The sequence below is a fragment of the Chaetodon trifascialis genome, chromosome 3, assembly GCF_039877785.1.
Source record: "Chaetodon trifascialis isolate fChaTrf1 chromosome 3, fChaTrf1.hap1, whole genome shotgun sequence".
In the NCBI taxonomy this organism is placed as follows: domain Eukaryota; kingdom Metazoa; phylum Chordata; class Actinopteri; order Chaetodontiformes; family Chaetodontidae; genus Chaetodon; species Chaetodon trifascialis.
The window spans coordinates 26,616,726-26,625,070 of NC_092058.1; positions in this window are offsets into that span (position 1 = coordinate 26,616,726).

An 8,345-nucleotide genomic window follows, 5' to 3' on the forward strand; every position below is an offset into this window, starting at 1 on the left:
AGAGAGCTCAATGCCTCTCCTCATCACGCTCCTCGACTCTGAAGAAAAGGCTGATTAATCTGAGCCTAATAGGATGGAGGGGCCACACTCATCCTTTAACTGATGCTGGACAGGCCTGCAGGACAGCAGCTGACTGACAGACGAGAACCTGTGGAGTGAAAATTGAGAGGACTGGTGGAAAAAATGCTTTATATCAGCAGGATGAATAATATATTTTTCAAGAGCATATTTTTTCATAATGGCCCCTAAATATGGGCCTGAAGTTGAATTTCCCCAATACAATGATGACTATGTTCTGCCCCGTCTCTTCTAATTAATTTTCAGTATTATTATTGAGACAGTTGTTTTGTTTTTGATGAAGTGAGAAAAGAAGTTTCAGGCTAGAGGGATTCCCGCTGCTTTGATTAGATTAAGTGAAATAAAATTGCTCTGTTTGATTGCCTAAAAGGAGGGAAGAGGAAAGTGAGTTATGCAGCAAGTCCTCGCACCTAAATGGCAAAGTAAAACCAAAACAATGAAGTCTGAAATGCTCTGAAGAGCTGAAGGAGAATGCATAGTTCCATTGTTAATATTAAAATAATGATTAGTGCAGCTTTAAGGTCAGAGACAGACTGTGGTTTTGGTCGAAAGAAATAAATTTTCCACTTGTAGACAGGTGATGAAACTCTGCTGGAGGCTAGCATCCTGAGGCCACATTAACCACTACTTGCATGACACACTATTCTCTTTTGAGTTTGGGGGAATGTAAGTGCCAGGTTTTTGACAAGAAGAAGAATGTGTACAATAAATAAGCCAATATCTCTATCTTTTTAGCTGGTTATGATACTTGCTGATAAAGCATCACACTGTCACAGTGACTGAGAGTGCCAGGGATGGGGCCCATGGGTGACCCATTGACTGCTGTTGTCCTATGACGCCTGCAAGGCTTTGTAACGGACACCTCTTGGGTCCTCTCAGGCAAGCTCAGTCTGGCCCCTGGACCCTTGCAAGGCCCCTGGGAGCCTGCTGTAGACTCCCCATTGTCTGTGTGTGTGTGTGTGTGTGTGTGTGTGTGTGTGTGTGTGTGTGTGTGTGTGTGTGTGTGTGTGTGTGTGTGTGAGTGTGTGTGTGTGTGTTCATGTGTGTGTGTTCAAAGGGGTCTTTGGAGGCCTCCTGGGGGCCGGTGACTCCTCTTTGTCTCCGGTTGGCCTGCTGTCAAAGTGTCTTTGTTATGACAGTTGGGCTGCTTTTATACAGACTAAATCACCGCTCTCAGCTGTTCATTTTCTGGCCTAACCCCAGACAGCCCTCGTGACACCTAGCAAACACACTCTCTCTCTCTCTCTCTCTCTCTCTCTCACACACACACACACACACACACACACACACACACACACACACACCTCCAACATCATCCTCTTCTACTTCATTGCATCCCTCGACTTTACAGAGAACATATCTACGTCCACCCTGTGAACCTCTCTATGGCTTCTGCTAAGTAGAAGGGGAAGAGAGAAAAGAGGATGAAACGAAAAGGAGGATGAGAAGGGAGGGTAACAAAGTGAGGGAGGGGAGGGGGCAGGCCAAAGGGCATTTGACCTCTGACCTTTGTGTTATGGCTGGGGCACTGGGGGGTCAGAGGACGCAACAACTCAGGGTAATCAGTAACTATAGGTTAGATACGACAAACAAATAGACAGAAGAGAAGCGCAACAAAATTCAGTCCAATTGAAATCTGACTTATCTGTGTGACAGGAAATGAATGAATGAATGAATGAATGAATGAATGAATGAATGAATGAATGAATGAATGAATGAATGTGTTCAAGGTAGTTATTATAGTGATATTGCAAGCAGAGCAATTAAACACAAACTTAAAAGATTCCCTCTGAGGCCTTTTAGTCCGTACAGCAGTTCAGTAATAACTGGGCCCCTCCAGAAGACAAACACAATAAAACAGTAAATCACATTCAGAAAGTAGAATCAGTAAATGTGAAGTCATTTTATCCCGGCCCCTGCTTTACTGAAAAACAACTTGCAATTTGGTCTGATTATGAAGCTATAGTTCCAGTCAGAATTACTTACAATTATCTTTCCATTGACAGATTAGATTCAGTTGTTTGGAGCAAAATTACACATTAGGATTCATCAATGAAATAAATGCTCATGGAGTGCAGAGAGAACGGCAGCGTGATGTCATCACTGATATCTACTGTCAATATTGAACAGCATGACCTCGCCTGTGTTTGAGACAGGAAGCGCACACAGCACTGTGTGCGTGTGTGTGTGTGTGTGTGTGTGTGTGTGTGTGTGTGTGTGTGTGTGTGTGAGATGATGGTGATGATGATTATGAAGTTTTCTTATTGTCTGCAGCAGCACAGGTATGTCTGTGGTAGTTTCCACACCTGTAGTAGGACAGGACACGTTGTTGTCTTTTAGTTCGGGTCCACGTCAATTTCTCTCTACTTGTTTAGTGTGCATCAAAGTTTGACTGACAGCTTTCGTACCAAATAAACCCAAAGCACTTTGTTAGGCCTTTTCCAATACAAAAACAACTTCCAGTGTAACCATTGTCACTGTTGCTAATTTAATTACATTTCCCACTAATAGAGCAGAGTAGTTAGTTCAGATTATCATCTAATATTTTATGTGAGCTATTTTTTTCCACTAAGCCGCAGGACAGCATGACCAAATGTCACAATATTTGATTTCTCCTGCAGAAAAAACAAGCAGTAACTACTGATTCTTCACTGTCACTATTTTCCATTTCAGGAATCAAACTACAAGAGTGGGGCTGACAGCTTTTGGTGGGTACTTCAGGGCAGGCAACCTGTATTGAGTGATGCACGCACCTGTGGAGAGTCAGTCAGTACTGTTTTTGCTCTCCTATACTTATACTGTTGCTTAAAATCCACAATATGTGTATGTAAAGGAAGCTCTATACTAGCACCACTTTCACAACTGATGTCTATCCAGAACTCACCTACAAAAAAGAAAATGAAAATGACAAGGCAGAGCCGAGAACCCAGACCTTAAGGGTTCTTGCAGGATCAGGTTATTGAAGCTCAAAGTTAGAGGTCATTAAGATACGGTATTTGAATCCTCTACATCCAACAGATCTGTATGTTCTGCTCCAGCTGGTTCCTCAATAGTTTAGGATGAGCCCAGTTTGGTTTCTTAATGTCTCTATTCACAACATTGCTGGATTTTACTTTTCCATAATATCATCTGTTTATCCTTCATATGAGCAGTGACTCTTGTTTAGTGTGACATTTATCACGTTTTTTTATTTTATTTTATTTTTTTGTACAGTTAACCATTTAGTATGTAACCCGCACACAAGTTAGATGATGCCCAGAAATCTGGATCAGGCTGTTGTCACGGAGTAGCAGAATTTTTGGATTTTTCAAAGCCAGAATAAAACCTCATCTGAGTTTCTGAAAGTCTAACATGAGGTTTAAATGTGCAAACCTAAAACCAAACCTCAATTCTGCAAAAAACAAACAACAACAACAAAAACAAACAAACAAACAGATCTTAGCTGCAGTATGACATGCATGTAAATGCACTGGTTTACCTTTAAAGCATCCATGACGCCAGTTTACCTTTTTCCTCCTCATCCTCTTTTTAAAACATCTCCGATGTGTCTCTGTTTTCAGGCAGCATGACGAATTAGGCCCATCTTACAAAGGAGGAAGAGAGAGAGAGAGAGAGATAGACAGAGAGAGAGAGAGAGAGAGAGAGAGAGAGAGAGAGAGAGAGACAGAGAGAGAGAGAGAGAGAGAGAGAGATAGACAGAGAGAGAGAGAGAGAGAGAGAGAGAGAGAGAGAGACAGAGAGAGAGAGAGAGAGAGAGAGAGAGAGAGAGAGAGAGAGAGACAGAGAGAGAGAGAGAGAGAGAGAGAGAGAGAGAGAGAGAGAGAGGAAGAGGCTTGTCAGAATTGTCATAACTCTTCCAGGAGGTCACACACACTCTGTGTGTGTGTGTGTGTGTGTGTGTGTGTGTGTGTGTGTGTGTGTGTGTGTGTGTGTGTGTGTGTGTGTGTGTGTGTGTGTGTGTGTGTGAACAGTTCATTTGTGCATGACTGTGTGTGTCGCCTGAAAGTAAATGTTAGCGGGCTGAGCAGCATTAGTGTTACCGGGGTGATGGCACAGGAGTGTAAAGCCAGGGGCAATATAAAACCTGTTCTTTCCCAGAATGCCTTTGTGCCGGGCGTGTGTGCCAGCTCCCGTTGCCATGGGGATGGGGGGTCATTGGGGTAGCACGTCCTGAGTCAGACCTTTTCTCTCATGACCCCTTTCACTGTGTTGCATGTGTCCAGCAAGAACACACACCGTCCAGCTCTCTCACTGTCTTTATCTGTCACACAGTCATGCACAGATGTGTGTGTGTGTGTGTGTGTGTGTGTGTGTGTGTGTGTGTGTGTGTGTGTGTGTGTGTGTGTGTGCGTGTGTGTGTGTGTGTGAGAGAGAGATAGAGAGAGTGTGTGTGTGTGTGTATGTGTGTGTGGGCTGCCTGCACACTGTGTGTAGCGAGCCCAGATGTCTGGGGCTCCATGGGGGATAATGGTTTCTTTCACAGTCAATGGTGTGTGTGTGTGTGTGTGTGTGTGTGTGTGTGTGTGTGTGTGTGTGTGTGTGTGTGTGAGAGAGAGAGAGAGAGAGAGAGAGAGAGAGATTTAGAATGAGTATGTGTGTGTGAGCTTGTGTCTCCCTCAGCAGCGGCACATGCTCGCAGCGATCTGACTTCAGCAAACTGAATGGTAGTTAGTCACACACACACACACACACACACACACACACACACACACACACACACACACACACAGCGCTGGAGAGGAAGCAGTGGGTTGAAACTGCTGAGTGTTGGCTCGTGCACTTGCGTGCTTGTGTGTTTTGTGCAAATTAGATTTGATCGTGATTGTGAGCAGCAGAGGATACTTCAGGACACAGCAGGAGTTCAGTTCACAGCTGGAAACTAAGGGTTCAGTCAAAACCTCCACATGTCCACTGACAGCTGTGTGACTGCTCAGCATTTACACACTCTGAAATACAGAAAAAATATAGAAAGTTAACCACTTCTGTTACGTCAGAGAAAGAAAACACCAGTCAAATGTGTAATTAGTCCGCCTATTTAAAGCTGTAATCCTTAGAAGGTTTTGTTCAAACAATTCCCAGAGTTCTGTTAGAAGGACCTGTTGATCAATCGCTGCGGGCAGGAAATGAGCCTTCAGCAGCTACATGTGCAGGTTCCCATGGACACCTTTTACTTGCACTGCAGACTTCACCACTTAAAATTAAAACTGCGATAGAGAAGTAACTACCATGTGTACACACATTTCATGGATATAGCAGAATAAATGCCAGCCAGAAAAAAAAAATATATATATAAAAAAAAATTGAGTTTAATTTGATGAAAATGATTAACACTTTTAAATGCAGCATCTATTTGAAAAAAAAAAAGTGAAAATCTTTGATTGTCAGAAAATGTCTTCCACACAGAAGATGTATGTTTTATTTTATTTATTTTTTAATGTCATTTACAGTTTTGCATTTCTACAGGATTATAATTACACCACAAACATTAAACAACACAAACAAACAGATTCAGTTCAAGTTAGCCCCACCTCCACCTCCACCAATATTTAAATGCTTCTTTTGTGTTGTAGGAAATGATTAGATTCCAATTATATAATGCGTAGTAAGTTCAGACAGCCCAAACTGGTGAATGCATACTTTCATGATTCATACCTAAACAGCATTTTGTTGATAAAACACAGTTTACTGAAGTGAGACTTTTGGCTTTTATCTGTAATGGTGTCTGTTTAATTGTGTTGTATCACTACTTTATCTTAAGTAAATGATCTAAATACTTCTGCTATTGTTGATAATCAATTGTGACTTAATCCTCCATACAAGCAAATGTATTATTTGAATAAGCCTTCCACAGTGGGCACTCTCTCTGTTGCACCTCATTTCACTTTGGTTTGGCTGCTGCTGTTTTATGTTGTGTGCATGTTGTATCCATTAACAAGCCATTTAGCTTGGTTTTGACATTGCAGTTCTCATACGTGTCTCTGCTGCAACTCAATTTATTATAGGGATTTCCTTTAATCAAGTTTTTTTTTCTTCTCTGGGAAAGCTTGGATGTGGACGCCTTACAACATTAACCCTTTAAGAGCCCTCCAGGCCATCTGGTGCAGCACATTTTGCTCAAAGTTGCACTGAAGTCAGTGTGATTGAGCCATCTCAAGTACTCGTTTGAAGCATGTTAGGTCCAAAGCAAATTCCCAGGGTGCACTGCAGATTTCGAGTTTCGAGAAAAATCACTTGTGGCTAGTTTCAGGGGGCTTACTGAAAAGAATAATAATAATAAAAATGTCTCACGTTTGACAACATGCACATGGATTGGCAGAAAAGTTCACAGATCAGCAGAGAGGCAAATAAACGTCATGTTATGTCATTGTATGTTTATTGAAATTATATTTTTGTCAGAACTGAAATTATGTTATTGGGATTTCTCTGACTTTAGAGATTTAAAAACATTTTGACATTAGAAAAGAGCAGGTTATGAAAGTAAGGTTTTTGGTTTTATATGACTTCTTGAGTTCATTTTTTAATTTGTTTATATGTCTTAAGTTTTTACACATTGTTCTTATCCATAAAAAAGTGTTTTGTTTAGTGCCATTTAAGAGTTAAACACTACTTTAGCAATACTAAATTTCCATGTCATTCAACATTGCAGAATTTTCCAAACAGAAATGTCAGTTTGGAAAGAGACTCTAATTCTCCTTAATTTAACTGTTCTCCACCTCTTTCTCACAAACCAGCATTTCTCATCCATTCCTCTATACAGTATGATGATGGTTTGACAGTAAGGTACATTTCAGTTATGTAAGAGCATTCTCAACAAGCTCCTTTGCTCACTTCCCCCCTCTGTTGGCCAATCAGCAGCAGAGTTGGTGCAGGTGACCTCTGGGAAGCGTCCTGGATGCACTCGGGGATGTTGTTCGCTTCATTTCTTGTCACAGCTGGACGCTGAAGCCTTTGCAGCAGCAGATTGCGAGGCGGCACCTCTCCTACTCACTGTGTAATGCACTGCGAATTTTATATACTCCCCTGAGCTCAGTGCAGGTGCCATCTGTCTCATTGTGAAGCAGAAATGGGTTCAGTGGGAGCAGAAGTTTGGAAGAAACTGTCAGCTCAGAATGTAGGTCAGCAGGTTCCCACACCAGCTCCGCTCTGCTGTCCAGAAGCTTCGACTCGGCTTTTTCTGAGGAACCTGCAGACTTTCCGCTCAGATGAGGAGAAAACTTTAGAGCCCCTTGTCAGTTACTGTTTTCAATGTTTAGTTGATACTCTTGTTTTTGGGCTCAGGTTCAACTTTTTTCCATTGCTGAATTCATTTGGTTTGGCTGCTGCGGCAAAATGTCCCCACAGGGATCAATACACATTTATCTTATCTTTAAGTATCTAAAATCAAACAGATGACTTGTCTTAGTCAGTGCTACAGTGTGTGTGTGTGTGTGTGTGTGTGTGTGTGTGTGTGTGTGTGTGTGTGTGTGTGTGTGTGTGTGTGTGTGTGCGTGTGCGTGTGTCTGGCAGGCAGGAGCCACGCTGCACACAGCTGGTGGCGCGGCTGCAGCGTCTCGTCCCAGCAGGGTGTATTCTTAGCTCCCTAAAACCCAATAAGTGAAATGAGATTAGACTATATACACACACACACACACACACACACACACACACACACACACACACACACACACACACACACACACACATATAACCCAAACCTCAGCCACCACCACCGCCACCCACACAGGAACACACACACACACACAAACACACAAGCTTAAGACTGAGCCCATGTGTGACGTGAGGCTGCTGCTGCTGCTGAAGTCTCCTCTGAAGTCTGAGTTTTTTTTCTTTCCACATCTGCAGGTTGTGACTGAGACCAGCTCTGATCTCACATGTTAACATGTTCATTGTCCTTCACCACTTTATATGAAATGTTCTTTTTAATTTCCCCCTTAACTAGCTTTAAGGTTGGAAAATCAGCTTGTTTCACACTGTCTATTCTATATGAGTTTGTACCAAATATTCAAAGCCATTTTTTACTGCTGCATGATTCCATTTAAATACCTTATGCATTGTTTTATGCACATTTTCTGCATAAAATGCAGAAATACTTCAGATTTTAAAATTAAGTTCTGTGGGTTTGAACAGAGTTTGAAGATTGTAATGAGTTATCCACCAGATAAGTGGACTTAATGCTTAGTGTGTGTTTTTATCAGATTTGCTCTGCTCTGTTTTGTGCACTTTATTTGTTGATGTTTGCATATTGTATATGTGTACTTTTTTTAATT